The sequence below is a fragment of the Periplaneta americana genome, chromosome 17 (genome assembly GCF_040183065.1).
Source record: "Periplaneta americana isolate PAMFEO1 chromosome 17, P.americana_PAMFEO1_priV1, whole genome shotgun sequence".
NCBI lineage: Eukaryota > Metazoa > Arthropoda > Insecta > Blattodea > Blattidae > Periplaneta > Periplaneta americana.
The window spans coordinates 72255661-72280068 of record NC_091133.1 but is presented as its reverse complement, the minus strand read 5'-3'; the positions used below and the strand labels follow the sequence as shown (position 1 = coordinate 72280068).

Here is a 24408-nt window from a genome sequence, read left to right as displayed (position 1 = left end):
AATAATTGGTCCTAACATATATAATTAACCACCCTGAAACCGAAAATCGCATTTTTGAAATTTTTGTTTGTATGTCTGTCTGTATGTTTGTTACCTTTTCACGCGATAATGGCTGAACCGATTTATATGAAAATTGGAATATAAATTAAGTTCGTTGTAACTTAGATTTTAGGCTATATGGCATTCAAAATACTTTATTTAAAAGGGAGGTTATAAGGGGGCCTGAATTAAATAAATCGAAATATCTCGCTTATTATTGATTTTTGTGAAAAATGTTACATAACAAAAGTTTCTTTAAAAATGATTTCCGATAAGTTTTATTCTATGCAAAATTTGGTAGGTCTGATAGACTTTTAAAATAATAATACAATACGTTTTCACCGCCGCCTCAGATTGTAGCGTTGTTGTTCCTGCAGTAATTCCCATGTGCAAAATATAAAATTTTTGAGTAGGAAGAAAAAACACATTTATTCATTCCATGGCAATGGTACGTAGGAGATCGTGAATTCTTACATTTTCGAAAGAAAGAAATATAATTACATATCACTGTTTCTGCTGTATCACTATTTAAGTTATTTGAAGGTTTCAGAACCATAGTGGGCCAAGCTCCATTTACTGAAGGCGTAGAAAACAAGGGTTAAAATTAGGTTATTATCATAATTCAATGGAACCATATAGCAAGTAATATAAAGTATACACAATAAAACTAAATGATATGTCAATCTTCATTAAACTATAGTTGCGTGTAATAACAAATAACAAACATGTTAAAGGAATTGTCATTGCACCAAATGAGTGGTCTCTGGACCAAAATGGTCGCAATTTAATTATTTAAATACAATTTAAATTAAGTAACATATTAAACGATTTATCCTTCTAACAAACACGAATGTTCCCTGGATCAAACGTCCTATTTTAATTACGTAATTACTTTATATTTATTTCTAACAGGTGCAGCGGAGCGCACGGGTACGGCTAGTAAATAAATAAATAAATTAATAAATAAATGAATGAATAAATAAATAAATAAAAATAAGTAAATGAATAAACAAATTAGTGAGTGAGTGAATAAATACATAAATAAATAAATACGTACATAAATACATAAATAAATAAATAAATAAATAAATGAGTGAATAAATGAATAAATTAATTTTTTTAATAACCCAGGTTCTGTTGCTATTCATATTGTCCTCACCTCTCCTTTACTGTTTTCCCCTTTTTCCATTTTTGCTCCCTTGACCTTATTTTTTATTAATTTTCCCCGCCTTCTCATCCTTCTCACAAGCAAACATTCTCACAAGCAAACATTCTCATGGGGGCAGATAAAAAAGTTACTTTTTTTCTTCCACTATGTTAATAATGTCAAAACAAGTGCTTATACAAATTTTGGCCACTCGACCGCAATTACGAGGGCCGTAAAAACAAATTTCCCTGGGGACGTTTACAGAAATGAAACACATTTTCATGGAAATATTTATAGGAACAGATGCAGCAATTGTTGAGCTATTTTTCAGCATATTCCCCACCGGAATTGAAACATTTGTCATACAGTGGGGTCAACTTTTGTATGCCTGTGTCGTAAAGTCTACCGCCTAGGATCGGAACCGGTGTGTGGCAGTCCTCTGCACATCTCTGTTGATCCCATAGATAAGAAAATTGCTGGGAAAATAAAAGAATTCGTAATCACAATGCGCCTCTTCCTAAATATATAGTCCGTAATTTTAGCCTAGTGAGGACATTGGGTGATAAGAATAAAAATGAGTAGGCCTATATAGTATATACTAGGAAATTTTATATAAATAACTGCTCCCGTAAATGTATAATTTATTTGTTATAGTACACAATTTATTTATTGTATTATATCCAATATGCTGTAGTAAAACTCATCACCTAGTATGAAACAACTATTATTACAAATACCCACAGAACTAAATATTACAAACTGGAACATTATTTTAACGTCCAAAATACCACAGTTACTTCACATACTTTATACGTACCTTTTTTTTTTTTCGTTAATAACTCTATAGCATCTATTAGTGCTTTTTGGTTGTGCTAACAGATGTAGTTACTTGTCAACAATGTGACTCTGAAACGTGTGTTCAGGTTACTGCCCAGCGACAGTCCCGATGTATTTTATATTTTTGATGATTGGCTAATTAATATTAATCCGGCACACAATCACATTCACATTCACACAAATTTCCAGACTCTAGACACCCAGGTAATTGTTCTTCTTCGAGAAAAAATTCACAGAGAGCCGAGCCCGGGAATCGAACACGGGACCTCCAGATCTGGAAGCTAACCAACAGACCACGGAAGCAGTCTAGTTATATGTACCTGTTCAAAATTGCCATTGTTCTAATAGATACGTGTGTACATGTTCCAAGATACCACTGTACAACTGCATAGTTACTATTTTACTAGTCGGTTAAGACGCTTGCCTTCCGGTCTGAAGTTGCGCTCGGGCGCGGGTTCGACCCCCGCTTGGACTGATTACCTGGTTGGGTTTTTTCCGAGGCTTTCCCCAACCGTAAGGTAAATACCAGGTAATCTATGGCGAATCCTCGGCCTCATCTCGCTATCACCAATCTCATCGACGCTAAATAACCTAGTAGTTGATACAGAGTCGTTAAATAACCAACTAAAAAAATATATTTTTTTTACTGTTATTTGAAACCTAGTATTTTTAAGGGATTGGAACACTTGGAACTGCTATCAGAAAACAACTTTTTCCGTTTCTATTTGGAAACTTTATTTTCAAATTTCCATTATTGATCAGTTATATTTTCCCCATCGTTCAGTTAATCTTTGATCATAGAAATAGCAACGAAGAAAAAATTTGTTGGGGTCTGGCAAGCCCAAGTGCAAGCCGGGTCTCGCGTGGAATTCGGGATACAACATTCAGAGCAGTTGGCCCCCTCGTCCGCAGACTACGGGAGACAATGCTCGAAATTACGGCAATCAGATCACCGTAATCGTCGACCCCTAGTATCTCACGCTACATCGGAGACCACCCCGACATTTACTGTATACACAATTTCGTGTTTATATAGTAAATGTTAGGCTACGAGTACTATTCGCAAGAGATGAAAATTATAGAAATGTTGCAAATTGTTTCTTTTATAGACAGTATATATCTATCATATGCTTACTAAGATGTATATTTCTCCATCAAATGAGACCGATTTAAAAGATCTAACCATACTAAAACGTACTAACCGTCGACCCCAAGTATCTCACACTTTACGGATACCACCTCAACAATTACTGTATAGACACAATCTCGTGTATATATAGTAAAAGTTAGGCTACGAGTGTATATGCAAGAGATAAAAATTATACAATTGTTGCACATTTTTCTTTTAAATATAGTATATCTCTTTCATACGCTTATTAATCTTGTATATGTCTCCATCAAATGAGACTAATTTAAATGATCTAACCATACTCCTACCGGTATAATCAAATGTTGGAGACACTAATAACTCCATCTGTTAGCACAACCATAAAGCATCTAATAGATGCTATAGAGTTATCAACAACGAAAAAAAAAAAATGTTGGAGATACTGAACTTCGTACCCAGGAATTCCAGCGAAAACACAAATAAGTCAGCCAGCATGCCATGGCATAGATAGAGTTATGAGTACAGTAACATATACCTCAACCGTTTTGGCAGGTAACTTTCACAATAGCGATAACGGCCATACCATGTTGAAAATATCAGTTTTCTTCCGATCATCGAAGTCAAGCAACGTTGGGCTTGGTCAGTACTTGGATGGGTGAACTTGGGAAGACCACGTGCGTGCCGTTGGAATAATTTTTAATCCGAATCACATAAGTACAGAGGATGGGCATTGCACACACACACACACACACACACACACATACAAAACACACACACATACACACTTTCACAATAACCGAAATAATTAGAGGTAGTAATGTTGTAGCCTTCACGGTTTCACCTATGGAATCTCCGACGAACTTGTTTCCTGAGTTCGAGGGACGAAAAATTATAGTTTGTAGTAATCTGAACCCAGGGAGGACATTATTTTCTGAGTTCGAGCCCCGTAACTGTATAATTCGCTGTTACAGATATAACATATTGCTGAAAAAAAATAAAAAATAATAATAAAAACTTGTATACACAATATAGATCTTCGGTTAAGATTTACCGAAAGTGAAAAAATCCTATCCCTGGTAGAGAGATCTAGATAAAATTGGCTCATTTTCCATTTACATTATACAACTTAGCTTCATCGGCAAAGACGCTTGCGTTCTAATCCGGAATTGCACTCGGGCGTGGGTTAGATTTCAGCTTGGGTTGATTATTTGGTTAGATTATTTCCGAGGTTCTTTCCAACAGTAAGGCGAATGTCAGGTAATGTATGGCGAATTCTCGGCCTCATTTCGCCAAATACTATTTCGCTATCACCAATTCCATCGACCATAAATAACTTAGTAGTTTATATGCTTACAAATGACTTTTAAGGAACCCACAGGTTCATTGCTGACCTCACATAATCCCGCCATCGGTCCCTATCCTGTGCAAGATTAATCCAGTTTCTATAATCATATCTCATCTCCCTCAAATCCACTTTAATATTATCCTCCCATCTACGTCTCGGCCTCCCCAAAGGTTTTTTTCCCTCCGGTCTCCCAACTAACACTCTATAGCCTATGCATTTCTGGATTCGCCCATACGTACTACATGCCCTGCCCATCTCAAACGTCTAGATTTAATGTTCCTAATTATGTGAGGTGAAGAATACAATGCGTGTAGTTCTGCGTTGTGTAACTTTCTCCATTCTCCTGTAACGTCATTCTTCTTAGCCCCAAATATTTTCCTAAGAACCTTATTCTCTAACATCCTTAACCTCTGTTCCTCTCTCAAAGTGAGAGTCCAAGTTTCACAACCATACAGAACAACCGGTAATATAACTGTTTTATAAATTCTAACTTTCAGATTTTTTGACAGCAGACTAGATGACAAGAGCTTCTCAACCGAATAATAACACGCATTTCCCATATTTATTCCGAGTTTAATTTCCTCCCGAGTGTCATTTATATTTGTTACTGTTGTTCCAAGATATTTGAATTTTTCTTCCTCGCCGAAGGATAAATCTCCAACTTTTGTTTCCATTTCGTACAATATTCTGGTCACGAGACATAATCATATACTTTGTCTTTTCGGGATTTACTTCCAAACCTTTCGCTTTACTTGCTTCAATTAAAATTTCCGCATTTTCCATAATCGTTTGTGGATTTCTCCTAACATATTCATGTCATCCGCATAGGCAAGCAGCTGATGTAACCCGTTCAATTCCGAAAACCCTGTCTGTTATTCTGAAGTTTCCTAATGGCATATTCTAGAGCGAAGTTAAAAAAGTAAAGGTGATAGTGCATCTCCTTGCTTTAACCCGCAGTGAATTTTAAAAGCATCAGACAGAAGCTGTCCTATACGGACTCTGCTGTAAGTTTCATTGAGACACATTTTAATTAATCGAACTAGTTTCTTGAGAATACCAAATTCAATAAGATACTACAAGTAGCCTGGGAAAATCACAACTAATATTAACAAATTAAAAACAGTTTTTATTTTTTATTTTTATTATTTTAGAAACGGTAGAGATTTCTATTTTTGTGAATTACCGGTATGTATAATCTGTGTACAGGTAATCAGAATCTTAAATTTTATTTCAGAATAAATAGGTGTGTTTCGTGAACAATGTAATTTTTTATGTAATTTTCAAGTCTTTCTATCAAAACCGAAATGTCCCCGAACACGAGCTTTGCTCTTTCGGGGTATCTTCATTTAGCGTTTATATATATATATATATATATATATATATATATATATATATATATATATATATGTATGTTATTATTAAATAAATCTAAATCTAAAATCTAAATCTAAAAACCAAGCTGGGAAAACCAATACTAACTTGAAGGTACTACATTTAATCTTCATGTCTACTACTACTACTCTCTACTACTATTATACTATTCTACTACCATGCTATTACTACTACTACTATTATACTATTACTACTACTACTCCTACTACTACTACTACTACTACTATACTGTACTATTATGCTATTCTACTACCACATTATTACTACTACTACTACTACTACTACTACTACTACCACTACCATTACCACTACCACTACCACCAATACTACTACACTGTACTACTATTATACTACTCTACTACCATACATTACTACTACTACTTTTACTATCACTACTACCAATACTACTACACTGTACTACTATTATACTATTCTACTACCATGCTATTACTACTACTACTACTATTATACTATTCTACTACCATGCTATTACTACTACTACTACTATTATACTATAACTACTACTACTACTCCTACTACTACTACTACACTGTACTATTATACTATTCTACTACAACATTATTATTACTACTACTACTACTATTACCACCACTACTACAACAATGTACTACTATTATACTACTACTACTACCACTACCATTACCACTACCACTACCACCAATACTACTACACTGTACTACTATTATACTACTCCACTACCATACATTACTACTACTACTACTTTTACTACCACTACTACCAATACTACTACACTGTACTACTATTATACTATTCTACTACCATGCTATTACTACTACTACTACTACTACTACTACTTCTACTACTACTACTACTACTACTACTACTCCTACTACCACTACTACTACCATGCTATTACTACTACTACTATTATACTATAACTACTACTACTCCTACTACTACTACTACTACTACTACTACCATGCTATTACTACTACTACTACTACTACTACTATTATACTATAACTACTACTACTCCTACTACTACTACTACTACTACTACTACTACTAATACACTTTACTATTATACTATTCTACTACCACATTATTATTACTACTACTATTACCACCACTACTACTACAATGTACTACTATTATACTACTACTACCACTACCATTACCACTACCACCAATACTACTACACTGTACTACTATTATACTACTCTACAACCATACATTACTACTACTACTTTTACTACCACTACTACCAATACTACTACACTGTACTAATATACTATTCTACTACCACATTATTATTACTACTACTACTATTACCACCACTACTACTACAATGTACTACTATTATACTACTGCTACTACTACTACTACTACTACCACTACCAGCACCACCAATACTACTACACTGTACTACTATTATACTACTCTACTACCATACATTACTACTACTACTTTTACTACCACTACTACCAATAGTACTACACTGTACTACTATTATACTACTCTACTACCATACATTACTACTACTACTTTTACTACCACTACTACCAATACTACTACACTGTACTACTATTATACTATTCTACTACCATGCTATTACTACTACTACTACTACTACTACTACTACTACTACTACTTGTACTACTACTACGACTATTATACTATTACTACTACTACTGCTGCTGCTGTTGCTACTACTACTACAACACTGTACTATTATACTATTCTACTACTACATTATTATTACTACTACTACTACTATTACTGCCACTACTACTACAATGTACTACTATACTACTACTACTACTACCACCACTACCATTACCACCACTATTACCACCAATACTACTACACTGTACTACTATTATACTACTCTACTACCATACATTACTATTACTACTTTTACTACCACTACTACTACTCTATACTACTATTATATTATTCTACTACCATGCTATTACTACTACTACTATTATACTATTACTACTACTACAACACTACTATTATACTATTCTACTGCCACATTATTATTACTACTACTACTACTACTACTACTACTACTACTACTACTACTACTACTACCACTACCTACTACAATGTACTACAGTTATACTACTACTACTACTACTATTACCACTACCACCACCACTACCATTACCACTACCACCAATACTACTACACTGTACTATTATTATACTACTCTATTACCATACATTACTACTACTACTTTTACTACTGAATTCACCTAAATGCTTACTGTGCACCAGAGAAGAGGACATGGAGATGGGGCACGTGGCTAATTGTGAAACTCTTAGGACATTTGTGGACCTTCCATCAAAATATTGGGAAGCAAGAAGGATGATGACTTCATTGTTAAATCCAGAGCATTAGATACACACACACACACTTTTACTACCACTACTACCAATACTACTACACTGTACTAATGTTATACTATTCTACTACCATAATACTAGTACTACTACTACTACTACTACTACTACTATATTACGACTTTCCAGTACAGTATACGTAGTATATTATACTATACTATAATATACTACTTCCAGTACTTGATTGTGTTCAGAAATGGACTTTGGTTATTTCACTGTGTGCTAGTACTAAACAGTTCCAAAGTTTCGGAACTGCATAAACTCATAAAGGTTCCATTTTCAGGATAGTAAACTACTATATGTCTGAAGGGTTGCCTACTCTAATGGGGCCCGTATGTCTGCCTACTTAAAGCAATTGGAGAACTTTTAGGTCTCGCTACTGTGTGATATTTTCCTGACGGTAGTGTGTGTCTGTAGATACAAAACGTTGGAGATAAAGTCTTAGCACAAGATATAATACACAAGACTATTCCTCTGAACTACCATGCTGCTATTGCTCTTCTGTTCCCTCTTATTTCTTCCTGCTCTTTCTTTCCACTCAATTCTTATTTATTCTATTCACGCATTTCCTCCTTATACGGTACTTTTTTCCTGTTATATTTATCTGTGAATTTCTCTTTTCCCTCTCTACGGTTGCTTCTAAGCTTTCTATTATTATTATTTACTTTTTTCTCCTTTGTCTTTTTCGTTTTGCATTTATTCTTTCTCTCCCCCATTTCCCCCACTTCACTGTCATCTTTAATTTCTCTTTTTTATTATTCTACTTCACTGTTCTGTTTCTTCTTTGTGTCCTTTACCTCATACATATATTCTACCGTTTATTCTGTACCTTTATGTTCTCCTTTCTCTTATTCTTCTCCCCTCCTTTCGTCTTCCCCTCGATACCATCCACTTTCAAGTACAAAACTAACACAATGCCAGACTTTTTTCGATTATAAAATATGAAATTACTTTTCGTTGTAGCCTTTGTGCAGGCAAATTAGCCTCGTATGGGTGGCGTCACCGGTAAGACCTCTGCCCCATTTAATAGCTGTGAAATTTTTGTGCAGTTCCGTAGTAAACATAATTCGGCGTTGAAATCACAGAGGCGTGATATTTTGCTGACCTTGGTGCCAGACGTGCTGTACTGATGCCGGAACCGGAATATGGAATTTCGCCGTATCGATACCGTTGTTCGGTGGTCACTATCACGTTCTTCCAATTTGGCAATTAGGAAGCTTCGACTAATATTTCGTGTCTCGATATTTGGCTATAATGACGTCGATCCTACCGGTTTGACACAACGAGCCCAGGGTCATCACTTCGGCAGGTTTTGAAGCGGGGATGTGCAGCTGTGGGGCCGTGAGGGCATCGCTTGGTTAATAGGCCGGCAAATTGGTGCGCTCCTGGCGGAATACCAGGAATCTCGAGGAAGGGTAACACGTTACTTGTTTCTTTTAAGCTTCCTCCCTCAAAATGACGGTTTGCTATTGTTCCACACACCAGATATTTTCAGTTCATTTTAATCTCTCGTTGTAGACCACTACGGATATAACGAATATTAATTAAGCATGGATATTGGAATATTACTGATATCTTCTTAAATTTTAATCTGACAAAAAAAAAAAAAAGATTTATACAGGGTGCAGCAGAATGATCTCCCCAATTAGAAATATAAATAAGATAATAATAATAATACTGTAATAATAATACTAATAATAATAATAATAATAATGTTTTATTTTCGCTGGCAGAGTTAAGGCCATAAGGTCTTCTCTTCCACTCAACCAGCCTTAATCAATACATACTTACTTACTTACTGGCTTTTAAGGAACCCGGAGGTTCATTGCCGCCCTCACATAAGCCCGCCATTGGTCCCTATCCTGAGCAAGATTAATCCAGTCTCTACCATCATATCCCACCTCCCTCAAATCCATTTTAATATTATCTTCCCACCTACGTTTCGGTCTCCCCAAAGGTCTTTTTCCCTCCGGCCTCCCAACTAACACTCTATATGCATTTCTGGAACCGCCCATACGTGCTACATGTCCTGCCCATCTCAAACGTCTGGATTTTATGTTCCTAATTATGTCAGGTGAAGTATACAATGCGTGCAGCTCTGCGTTGTGTAACTTTCTCCATTCTCCTGTAACTTCATCCCTCTTAGTCCCAAATATTTTCCTAAGAACCTTATTCTCAAATACCCTTAATCTCTGTTCCTCTCTCAAAGTGAGAGTCCAAGTTTCACAACCATACAGAACAACCGGTAATATAACTGTTTTATAAATTCTAACTTTCAGATTTTTTGACAGAGGACTAATCAATACAATACATATTTAAATTACGAATATTTACACTACACTTAAAAGGTTCTCCAGCAATATTCTTCAGTTAAGTTTTAACGACTAGTAGACTACATATTAATTTAAATTTAGATAAACCTATAAGGTAAAGTAGCAACTTAATTTATGAGCTAATTTAATTCAATCAATTATAATTCATTTGAGATTTGAGATAGCTAGTAAAATGATGAAAATTAATTTGATATAAGCTTACTAGAACTATGTTACAGGGAGAAAAAAAATATATATATATAAATCTAAAATATATTTCTATAATGAGAATATTAATGTAATTGCCATTAGAGGTTTTGTAAATCTATTTAGAGAAATTAATGATGATAATAATAAGAATGGACAGATGTTAGTTTCATTATATGTAATAAATATTAATCAGCAATTAATTTGTTAAGAAAGAAATTATGTAATTTTGACCTAAATGAAGTTATTGTCCAACAACCCCTTACATCACTCGGAAGCGAGTTCCAATTTCTAGCAACTGAAACTATAAGATGAAGAATATAAAGATGTCTTGTGGTAGGGCATAATGAGCAAATAGTTATGATGAGACCTGGTACTTAGCTGATGATATGCGGATAAATTTTGAAAACGAGAAGCCAAATAGATTATGGTAGCGGTGCGCAGAATTTGAAATAAGCGAACAAGAGAATACAGGGCTCGTCGATCGCTTAGCCTCAGCCAAGACAGAGTTTGGAAAGACGGGGAAACATGATCATACTTACGAATATTACAAATATAATGGACGCACGCATTATGCACACGTTGTAGCCTGCTGCTCAAATTTGCATTTAGATAGATCCTATTCAAAATTTTAATTTATCGTCTTACAGAAGAATGTTTGCCATTTTGACATCACTGAAGATAATATCGTCCAAATGCTTGCTCTCACTAGCTATACACTCCTCAAACAGTGACTGTGCGTCCTTCTTCCCCCCCCCCCAAATGGCTCTATTATACCAAACAGTAACACGCTCGCTGTGGAGAGGTCGCTGATACATTTCTCGAGGGTTTTCTGGGTACCAATATGGAATGTCTTAATTGTTGACACAACCCGACAAATAAAAATGATGAAAGATGAGTGGAACGGAGAAAAATTCTCTCCGGCACCGGGATTTGAACCCGGGTTTTCAGTTCTAGGTGCTGACGCTCTATCCACTAGGCCACACTGGATTCCCATCCCGATGTCGGATTGAATCCTCTCAGTTTAAGTTCCACCTCTTGGGTTCCCTCTAGTGGCCTACCCTCATGCACTGCGTCATAGATGTATGACAGTGGCACAATGTCCACACATGTGCAGAGATGCACCCGTTACGAGTGACTATATGGCCGGGATCCGACGGAATAAGCGCCATCTTAAATCACTAAGGGCCGTATTCATAGACATTCTTAGCGCGGGCTTCCGGTGGATGATCAGCGAACTAAAGTTTTCCGTATTCATAAACCAGTGTTAGCGATATATGATATGATATGAATCCTGTACAAGTAACCAGTCGATAGGCGGGGCTAGTTTAGCACGCTCGTAGCGCGGACTAGCGAAATGTCTATGAATAGCACCCTAAGTGATTATTTTTCGCATATTTCGGATCCCGGTCCGGCCCGATATTTTGACTGCTTGAAATTTCATTATCGTATTCTATCGTACGTATCATAATGAAATGAATAAACAGCTACAACAATGGACAGTTTTATGCCATAATCGATTGTTGGCATTCTTCCTGTCAGTATTTCATTAGTCATCAGTAGAATTACAAATGTCTGTTCGCATTCTGCAAAATGACTTTTTTTTCTCTTTGTACGGAGGAGGGACCCGAAGGCTTACACTGCAGTCTTAGACTTGTTGTGTTTACCACTCCTGTTCTTATGAATGATTGGGTAGCTGAACGGCCGCGCTCTTGTACAAGTACAGCACGCCGCATCGTGAAATTAACCCGGGCTATTGTAGGGATGAGGATGATGATGATGATGATGATGATATGTGAATTAATGATGGCGAAATGAGTCCGAGATCCAACGCCGAAAATTAACTAGCAATTCCGCTTCAATTTGTTGAAGGAAACTCTCGGAAAAAACCCTAACCAAGTAATTTGTCCCAACCAGGATTTGAACCCGGGTCCGCTAGTTTCATAGCCAGACGTGCTGACCATTGCTCCACAGCGGTGGACGCAAAATGACTTACGTGGAAATTGTGGAACCGTATGTGAGAACAGGTTCGATTAAGGAAACCCACGAAATTATCAGGACAAGTTTCCGAATAGGGGACAACCGGCAAAGAGAGCAATAACAAGTGGTACGATACGGGATCTGTGCAAGTGTATCTGAATACGTTTAGACGTGCACAGCTGTGTACTGATGCTGCAGGGAGCCACTTTCAACATCTTCTATAAAAGGCGAGTCCTTTTCAGCACTTCGGTTCTGTAATTTTTTTCTGTATTTACTCTATACTTGTCCCGCGCCGTGGCATCGTGGTCTAAGGCATCCTGCCTAGGACTCGCGTTACGGAATGCACGCTGATTCGAGTCCTCATGGGAGAAGAAATTTCCATATGAAATTTCGGCCAGTGTATGGGACCGGTGCCCACCCAGCATCATGATGAACTTTGAGAACTACGATAGGCAGCGAAAATCCGGTTTCGAAAACCAGCCATAACGGCTGGGGGATCATCGTGTTAACCACACGACACCTCCATTCTGGTTGGATGATCGTCCACCTCTGCTTCGGCATGTGGACGTGAGGCCAGCAGCCGGCTGGTTGGTCTTTGCCCTTCATGGGCTGTAGCACCACGAACTTACTTTTATTTTACTCTATACTTACACGGACTACTTTTATCTGCGCCATTCTGTAGGCCTATAATGTTATTCAACGATAACGTAGGAACTGTGATTCCTCTGTTTCATCCTTCTGCCCCTCATCCTCTTCTTCTTCTTTAAGAAATGCATACAAAATTGAATGGTGTGAAGTATAAACCCCAACTCATGTAGAACAGATGTTTTGCATAGTCGGTGAGTCGTCTTTACTTTTTTGATTAGCCTATACACAGTAAGTATGAAAAGAAAGTGTTATGGTGCTACAGAAGATATATTTTCATGATTTTGACGGATACACACGTTTTCAGAATGTCTGGATTCTGGTTATTCATTGCTCTGTCTGTCTGTGTACAACCATTTCCCCTGAAGTGATTGTTGGATTTTGTTCCACATTCAGTATTTCCTAGTCAATTTATCCGGAAATGAACGTAAAATTTAATAATTGTTAGTAATAATGGATCTTTATTTGAAATCTGAAACTAAAACGTGTTGAACGCGGCATTTGAAGATTTTTTTATTTCTGCCCCCCCCCCCCCCGTAGAATGAATGCTGTCATGTAAAGTGTATGTAGATGGCTAAAAGAAACCTTTAAATTATCAGCCTTCTGGAACACATTCTATTTTAAGATTCTTAAAAAATGGTGTGAAATCACTGCGATCGAATAGGACTATTTGATTTGATCCAGAATCTAAATCGGAAGGTGGTGGTGATGTTGATGAATAAGATAAAGAGATAAATGAAATCAGGTACCCAGACTGTTTTATTTCGGAGAAATTTATTATATACAGAATGTTATTTAAAGAAAAACTGATTTGCTATGAAAAGTTTTTCTGGATCTTAGCAAATAGTTTTATTCCGTTGTTAATGTTGTTTTCTGTATTGTCTCAGGTGTGTGCCTGGTGTTACATTGATCACATATTATGGAGCGTTCACCATCACATGTCTGTTTTATGATAAATTGGAATTCGGTGAATAAGGTCAAACTCTGACGGAAAGAAAGGAGAAGAATTTTCCTATATTTTGGTGCACTTTTCTGAAAACCATACAGTATTGAAGCTTAACAAAGGCTCGTGTTTTAAACGGGGTTTTAAGAAAAATGTGAAATAATTCAAATCATGGAAATATTATTATTATTATTATTATTATTATTATTATTATTATTATTGTTGTTGTTGTTGTTGTTGTTGTTGTTGTTGTTGTTGTTGTTGTTGTTGTTGTATAAAATTGTCATAAAGTTAAACATATTTTGAAAAAAGTGTTCGACGAAAAAAAAATTTCAAATTTGCATATCAATAAATTAATATTATGTAGTAATAACACATGTAAAAATTAAGACATTAAACAAACACCAGCTCTAACAGTTTTTGAAGTAGCTAACCTGAACTTAGGGAGGTTACGTATTTCCACATACATTTTTCTCAACATTTACCATATAAAAGGAATCTGCAGTGCTTGTCATAGGTTCTAGGCCTAAATGTTTTTCTAAAATTTTACTTAACATTTGTTGTAGTTTTATTGAAATAATGCGAGATATAACAGTTCTAAACTCAACACCGGTACAGCAAATTATACAGTGGATTACTCAGTTTACAATTTCGTTCCTTGAAATTATTGCTTATAAGAACAGCGAGTGTGTAAAGTACATACTGTATGATTAAAATGGTATTATTCTATGTTTGATAGAAGCTGAGAAAATGTGTTATAATTTAACATTAGAAGAAGGATATTGCATTCTGAAGCCCTTTAAGACATTTTATATCATAGGTTGTCCAGACTCTCCTTAATAAGCTTCCTTAATTGTTTTTAGATTCTGTGATTCATATTTACAGAAGATATCACAAGAATTTGCTGTATGGTATCCCAGTTGCACATATGCTGGCCACGAAGGGAAGAGATTGAACTGTTGGCTTGCGTGAAAATAAAGTGCGTTATTAAAATAATAACTGAAATTATATGCTTCTTAGGCATGTAAATATAAGCGTTTTGGCCTCTTAAATCACTGGAGATATGTTTGTATTTCTCGCTACGGTGTGGGATGTGTTACCATGGCAACTCGTGTGAGGCAGCCTCCAGTAACAGCTGACTACCAGCTACTACGCTCGCACGCACGCGAATATAATGTCAGATGTTCTTTTATTTTCGTATGCCGCACACGACGCCAAAGAGAAGAAGAAAAAAACCTGTTTCCTCGAAGATTTTTCAATTGTTAACTTCCTATACTGAAAGATCTACTACTAGCGTTGGAAATATGAGTTTTCTTCCATATTTATTACTGTATTACACTGTAAAGTTGTCAAACAACAAAACAAAAAACGATTGTGAGTGTGTTCCTTCGCTTTATTTTTTGCTCTTTTTTAATAAAGATCTTGTTTCCATAGTAACGTGGAAGTACAGTTCGGTTAGCAGATTTGCATTTTACGAATACTTCTTTACTGAATTGAATGATTTTCTTGTTGCTTCAGCCTTCATTTTACAACAAGAATAGTTTTTGTGTTAAAGATAATAAAGCTGGTTTATTGAACAGTGCGTGAAATGAATAAATATCTATTATAATCATTCAGTATGTTCTTGTTTTTGTGACTGTATACAGACGGTTGGGAAACCCAGAAGCCTTAAAGAAAATAAAAAGCAAAACAAAACCAATTAATGGTATTTATAAGCGTAAATATGTGTAATTTGCATCCTAATCTACATATAAGACGTTTATACTAAATACTTCCTTCTTGGTTAATATTCTTAAATAGAGGACCAAACAGATTGTAAAATAAAATAGTCTGTAAGGACCAGTACCAAAATACTTTTAATTTCTGTGTCTTTTTAAAGGCAGCGTGGATCTCATAACTTTCGGACCTCTTATATTTTCCACTTACAGTAGATCAATGCATTATAGATCTAATATACTGCTTCTATAAATACTTAAATATTGAAAGGAAGTTGAAAAATTATAACAGATGAAGTAGATATTGCTGAAAAAATATGTAAATATAATAAAACAATGGTAATCATTAATAAAATCATGAAAACTTCACTAATACAAAGATACACAAGAATAGGCTTGTACAAAACCTTAGCACAGCCAGTATTAAGCTATGGTAGTGAAGAGTGGACTGTGAAGAATAAAGATGTCAGTAGAATAACAGCAAGTGAGATGAGGTCCATGAGAGCAACAGCTGGATATACTCGCTGGGATCATAAAAAATGAAGACATAATGCAAGAACTTCAAATAGAACCCATTATGCAGTTCATCAGCAAATATAAACTTCAGTGGAAGGGTCATCTCGAACGAATGGATCGATGAAGAATTCCAAAAGCACTGTTTCATTACCATCCGCATGGCAAAAGATCTCTAGGTCGTCCGAAGAAGAGATGGACTGAAAATTCTAGTTTGAGACCGTAACAGGCCACTCGGCCTAATACTTGTTAGGAAGACGACGACAAATAAGGAATGACGTATTATTTAAAACAGGAAAATAAATTACTACTAAATGAAACACAAAGTCTTTCAAGAAGAATTAAAAAACAGAGATAAATATTGCATTACAAACTATACACTTTCAAAGATGTCAGCACTATTGTGAAAGGTAGCTAAAGCTGTGGCATGAGGTAGAGATCACATGGTTTTTTGACTTCGGCACGTGAGAAAATATGGTTAGCACCACGCTCCGATGGGGATAGGGGGATTTCTGTCCTGTTGAAAAGTTATCTCCCTCTCATAAATTCATATTAACATACATGCCAGGGATAACTTCTATTCCCTCCTCACAAAATATAATTGTTTTAATACGAGTATACTTTATAAAATATATCGTTGGTGTCAGGATCCAGTTCCATCACTTACTAGTTATAACTGCGCATTTTCGGGAATCGAGTTGATAACCGCATTTTAAGACGACCGCGGTATAACCGATGCTTAAAAAATAATGGTTTCTTGCTCCTAACGGAATCAGAATATAGGCCTAAACGCTAGTGAAGTACGACCATATTTGTGATATTTAAAGCCGTATTCCGTGACTCTGTGCGTTAATTTTATACTTCTAACTGCATATAAAAATTTAAATCGAGCGAAGTGGATCAGTAGTAACGCACTAGACTCGCATTCGGGAGGTCCCGGGTTCGAATCCTGTAGTCGGCCAATTTACCTGAGGTTTTTTTCTTTTGTACGGAGAGGAACCCGAAGACTTACGCTACAGCCTTAGGCTTATTGTGCTTACCACTCCTATTCTTGTGATTGATTGGATAGCCGAACGGCCGCGCTCTTGTACAAGTACAGCACGCCGCACCGTGAACTTAACCAGGCTATTGTAGGGATGATGATGATGATGATGATGATGATGATATGATGGCGAAATGAGTTCAAGGTCCAACGCCGAAAATTACCTAGCAATTCTGTTTCAATTGGCTGAGGGAAAACACCGGAAAAACCCTAACCAAGTAATTTGTCCCAACAAGGATTTGAATCCAGGTCCTCTAGTTTCATAGCCAGATGTGCTGACCATTATTCCAAAGCGGTGGACGCAAAATGACTTGCGTGGAAATTGTGGAAGCGTATGTGCGAACAGGTTCGATTAAGGAAACCCGCGAAATTTTCAGGGACAATTTTTCCTCAGTCACAAAGGCAAACGCAGAATTGGAAATTTACATATCGTATCATAAAAATTAAAACAAAATCTAAAAGCATAGGCCTGCTTGAACACAAACCATCTATAGGACCTAACACGCGATATTAGAAACAGAAATTCAACAATAGGCAACGGCCTACTGATACACGGAAAAAATCCTACACACGCGATAGGACCGTGTTATTTGATACTGACCCGATTTTAACTGATTATTCGTATAAGATTCTCACCTAACATAATTAGGAACATTAAATTCAGACGTTTGAGATGGGCAAGGCATGTAGCACGTATGGGGGAATCCAAAAATGCATATAGAGTGTTAGTTGGGAGGCCGGAGGGAAAAATACCTTTGGGGAGTCCGAGACGTAGATGGGAGGATAATATTAAAATGGATTTGAGGAGGTGGGATATGATGGTAGAGACTGGATTAATCTTGCTCAGGATAGGGACGATGGCGGGCTTATGTGAGGGTGGCAATGAACCTCCGGGTTCCTTAAAAGCCATATGTAAGTATAAGGACGAAGTGTAATGATACGACAATTTGTTTTTGCGTCAAATGTAAATCTCGAACTTGTTATTTTTGTATTACATTCTAGTATATATTTTATGCGATATGTCCACATCTTAATCGTTTATTAATTTCAAAATAATGATGGTCATATAAGGAATGTTGTTATCTTTAATGGGATTCCGTCGTGGTTGTTGATGCAAAATGCCCCAAGGTGTCAGTTCATAAATAATAGTTATAGAGAGTGGTTAAAAATATTGTCATTACACAAAATGGTTGACTTAATATTCGGCCACTTATTCTCCCAATAAGGGCAGATATATTAAGATACGGCTAATTGGAGGGACATGCAAAATGTTACTCCATGAATTATTAAAATAATAATAAAGGATATTGTAAATAAGTAATCCGTAGCTTTACAGCCCGTGAAGGGCCAAGACCGACCAGCCGACTGCTGACCTCACGTAAATATATCTCAGCAGAGGTGGACGATCATCCAACCAGTACGAGGGTAATGTGTGGTCAGCACAATGATTTCTCCCCCCAGTTGTTTAGCCGGTTTTCGAAACCGGATGTCGCTACCTACAATAGATCTCCAAATTCTTCACGAGGTTTGGTGGGCACCAATTCCATACCCTGGTCGAAATTTCATAAGAAAATTCGTTTCCCATGGGGACTCGAACCAGGGCTCATTTCGCACAACGCGAGTCCGGCATGATGCCATAGACCACGATGCTATGGTGCGGAACAAAGGATAGTGTACTGTACGTTGTTTAGAGCCTTGGTTTTTCTGAACCGACGCATGTGAGGGCCTCTCATCAACTGTTCTCCCGTTCACCATTCCTTTCAGTGCATCCTTCAGTAGGCAATTTCTTTTCAGCTAGTGACCCTATATATATATATATATATATATATATATATATATATATATATATATATAAAGATTTTCACGAAAATAGACTATGTTTTTGTCATCTCTAACATCGAAAGAAAGTTTTCGTCATTCTGCCAATGTGTCCATTGTTTGTCTGTGTGTAACAACTTCTCCTATCTGTTGGACAATTTGTTCATATTATTTTTTAAGATACGGTGCAAATACCCAAAAACCTCACACCACTCTGACCACTGTTAACTTATGCTTATATAAGAGTCTATTTACACAGAAATGATGCACGTGGATGTAATAATTTTAGTAAACGTATAATCAGTCACTATTTAAAATTATTGTAATATAGGAAAGGAAAAGGAAAATCTTCTTCGAATCTTCAGCATTCACATCCCTCACTACCTACGTCAGTGGTCTTCATCATTCGCTGAAAAGGATAGAGTGAATGGAGGGTAAGGAAATATGCTCACGCAGTGCACAAGGGATAGGGAGTCAGCATACCTGTCAGCAGCCACGAATGCACGCTAGGGCAGTGTCTTGTCCGAGGGCAAGAGACGCTAGCCCGAGGGTGCAGTGTTCTGATGACCGCTGACCTACCTTGTCCGCTAGCGACGTGGCCTGACTGGGGAGCGATTCTTCTGAAGTACTCCAGAAAGAGGTTAACTGAGCAGATTAAGCCGAATAAGACAGATTAAAAAGTAGAGAAAAATATGGTTTCGTGAGGAATGCATTTTATTTTAATTTATTGATAAAATAATAATTATTTTATTAAAGTGGCGAAGATGGCATTCACCTATTTCATTTGACTATCCGTCACTGAATCTACCTCTATTCCCCCTTTTCATCTTAGCCATCGTTTCATATTAATATACGCCTACCTGACAAGCATCGGCTAATTTCAAGGATTCCCATACTTACTTGCTCGTACAATTTTCCCCGCAGGAATTCTGTGCAGAAAAATATACACGCAATCAATAGAATATTTCTCTCTGCCACAATCAAAACCCTTATAAGAATTGTCTCAAATATAAAATTATATTATTTGCCTTCTCTGAAAGTGAAGCCGATATGTTGTTGCGAAACGTTAAATGTTTCTGCATGTACGGCACGGTGAGAAAAACAAAAATCCTAGAGTCGTTTATGGTTTAGCTGCAATGTCAAATATATGGACTGTTTCTTTTAAAAGTTCTTCATTGTTTGTCATGCAAAGCCGTTCATCTGCAAATAAAAGTTATTTTAAGATTTAGTCTTCCAATTTTAACGGGTTACATCAGCTTCTTGTCTATGCGGATGTCGTGAATATGTTAGGAGAAAATCCACAAACGATTAGGGAAAACGCGGAAATTCTACTTGAAATAAGTAAAAGCGATAGGTTTGGAAGTAAATCCCGAAAAGGCGAAGTATATGATTATGTCTCGTGACCAGAACATTATACGAAATAAACTATAAAAATTGAATGTTTTTCCTTCGAAGAGGTGGAAAAATTCAAATATCTTGGAGCAACAGTAACAAATATAAACGACACTTGGGAGGAAATTAAACGCAGAATAAATGTGGGAAATGCGTGTTATTATTCGGTTGAAAAGCTTTTGTCACCTAGTCTGCTGTCAAAAAATCTGAAAGTTAGAATTTATAGAACAATTATATTACCGGTTGTTTTGTATGATTGTGAAACTTGGACTCCTACTTTGGGAGAGGAACAGAGATTAAGGATGTTTGAGAATAAGGTTCTTAGGAAAATATTTGAGGCTAAGAGGGATGAAGTTATAGGAGAATGGGGAAAGTTACACAATGCAGAACTGCACACATTATATTCTTCACCTGACATAATTAGGAATATTAAATCCAGACGTTTGAGATGTGCAGGGCCTGTAGCACGTATGGGCGAATCCAGAAATGCATATAGAATGTTAGTTGGGAGGCCGGAGGGAAAAAGACCTTTGGGTAGACTGAGACGTAGATAGGAGGATAATATTAAAATGGATTTGAGGGAGGTGGGATATGTTGGTACGGACTGGATTAATCTTGCTCAGGATAGGGACCGATGGCGGGCTTATGTGAGGACGGCAATGAACCTCCTGGTTCCTTAAAAGCCGTAAGTAAGTATGTAAGTTAAGTAAGTAATGAAGTAAATCTTCCAATTTTAAGTTGGCCACCGGCGTAGCTCAGTCAGCTCAGGCATTTGCCTTCTGATCCGAAGTTGCGTTCGGGCGTAGGTTCGATTCCCGCTTGGGTTGAGTACCTGGTTGGGTTTATTCCGAGCTTTTCGCCAACCTTAAGGTAAATTTCCGAATATTTTAAAAGAACATTTTATGGGAATGAAATGAGAATGTATTACCTCTTATTTGCAGATGACAAAGTTTTCTTTAGAAAATCAACTCCTAGAAAGTCACTTACAACGGGGGGTGGAACTGATCAGTAGGCCCAAACCCGACGTTGATGATGACCACTATGATGATGATGGTGATATGAAATTTTATTATACTTGTCATTAGCCGAGATTTTATACCCGGGTCTACAAGATAGGAAACAGACGCTGTAGTCGTTCGATTGACGGTGGTTCCGTTACTACGAATTAGGTCCCGATGAGAGAGCACATGTCAGTATGAATTTGCTTCTCGAGACACGGAAAGATCTTGACAATGTCTTCGCCGGGTGGTTGCGTGCTCCAGCATTGCGTGACGAGCTTCAGTCAATAACAAGGTTGAAGAGCCAAACCCGAGAGCCTGCCTACGTTTAACTGATATTTATATGCATACACGTCTCAATCAAGACGGAGAGATGATTTCAATTCCGCTATATCACTTTGTTGTGGCAAAAATTAATAATAACTGTTAATGGATATGTATAAACATCGTTGTTATCTCTTGTATAGTAGCTTCTATGGCAACAGCCGTGTCTTGGGGCTAGATAAGTGACAGTTGGCCACACACAGAGTTAAGTCAGGAAACGTTCACTGACCAGAAACTCTTAAGCCAGAGTGACAAGTGTGTACAAATGGATGCCGATCGTTTTAAAGTCCTCTCTAGATATTCAGTTGTTCCTTTGTCGGTTTCTGTTTCTGTTTCATACTGACAGATAACGAATCATTATCTTGATACATGCCACAGACATTTTTCATCATACTCTAAACTTTGAGATGTAATTAACATTATGGAATGAGATACTTAGTTTCTAAAAGCAAGTCAATTAATCTTCATATGTCGTTGTTACAAGATTCACAGTTCTCTAATTTCAAAGAGCGTAATGAGGACGTAGTAGATGCGTCACTTCTTGACGTAACAATAACATGAAATCTGTCTCTGTGTGCACTGGTTTGTTTTCATATCGTTACATATGGAAATAATTACTTATATAATGCTATTCTCTGTGAATAGCTCAATTTGTTATTTTAGTTGTATATGATTAAGTTATTCAGGGTTTTTCAAAAGCACCGCAATTGCTATTAAAATTAAATGAGGGGATTTTGAATGAAAAGTTTAGATACGTTAAACCTTGCTATATAGAAAAGAAAATTTTTATTGAAAAAAAAAAAACTTCTATTGTTGTGCGACTTATGACGTCATCGAAAAGATTTTTAAACGACATCCTATATTTTTTTTATTTGCATTTATTTATACACGCTTTGACATCTATGGTCTAAAGATTTTTAAATTAATAGAAAATGCGTATGATTTAGAATTTCTGCAAATTGATATTAACAATATTTATCGATGGATTTTAAATAATGCGTTAAACTTTAATATCTAAAAATGTTGTTATATGACTTACACAAGGAGTACATATTATTTAAGAGCTAATTATACAATGAATGATGAGCCATTAGAAAGAATATATTATCTAAAATATCTTGGTAGAACTATTACAAAATCTTGAGGGGGGGGGGAAACCATGAAAACCCTACTCAAATTTGCTAACCACTTGGGTTGAACCCGGAGCCTCCCGAATGCGAGTTTCAAACGTTATCGTCTGAGCTACTTCGCTCGGTTTAAATATCATCTGACCGAGCGAGATGGCTCAGACGGGACTCGCTTTCGGGAGGTCTCGGGTTCAAACCCCTCTGCCAGCCAATCTGATTGGGTTTTTTCATGGTTTCCCTCAGTCACTCACAAAGGCAAATGTTGGATTGGAAATGTAAATACTATGATTCATCACGCCTAAATCGAAAATATCATGAATATTAATCTAAATCTATAATCAGTTACATGAACACAAGCTATCTACAACACAATAGAAACAGGAACTCAGCATTAGTCAACACAGAGTTTGTGTGCACTCAGAGTTGGGTTTCTGGCATCTTGTCATCCCACTTGAGGTGGGTGGATATAAAGGGAAAAATTGAAAAGATGTCGGGTGCAATTCCGGGGTAGCTCAGTCAGTAGAGCGTTGACGCGCTCAGCCAAAGGTCCCGGAATCGATACCCGGCGCGGAACAATTTTTCCATGAAATTATTCAACTCAACATTAGTGAAAACGGCCTACTGGTAGGCCTATGCCCACATATTCTAAAGACGCGATATCACCACAGATGTTAAAGCGTGTATAAATAAACTTAACAAAAACAAAAATATGTTCTTAACCGCGCGAGATGGCTCAGTGGTAATGCACTGGACTTGCATACGGGAGATCCCGAGTTCGATCCCCGATACTGACCAATCCGTGGCTTTTCTCGACTTATATAACTAACATATTCATTTTGTATGAGGTCTCGCCCACCTCTTTGAATATTACACGGCTACTATGAAGTAGCCAATATGTATTATTACCATTTAATACGAGAAAAGTTCGTACCGACACCGGGAATCGAACCCAGGACCTCTCATCTCTGCGCGCTGATCGTTCTTTCCAACTGAGCTATGCCGGGACACGATCCACGGCGCCGGCAGAGCTGAGAGGTCCTGGGTTCGATTCCCGGTGCCGGTACGAATTTTTCTCGTATTAAATGGTAATTATATAACTAATGTTCAGTTAAATAAAGACGAATTCCAAATTGG

The 24408-nt window shown here is 36.8% G+C and overlaps 1 protein-coding gene across 1 annotated transcript in view; it reads left to right on the top strand.

Annotated features, from left to right (window-relative positions):
* LOC138692748 (papilin-like) overlaps positions 1–24408 on the top strand; it is a 713385-nt gene that overhangs the window by 58794 nt on the left and 630183 nt on the right. The gene's annotated exons all lie outside the window — the stretch shown is intronic.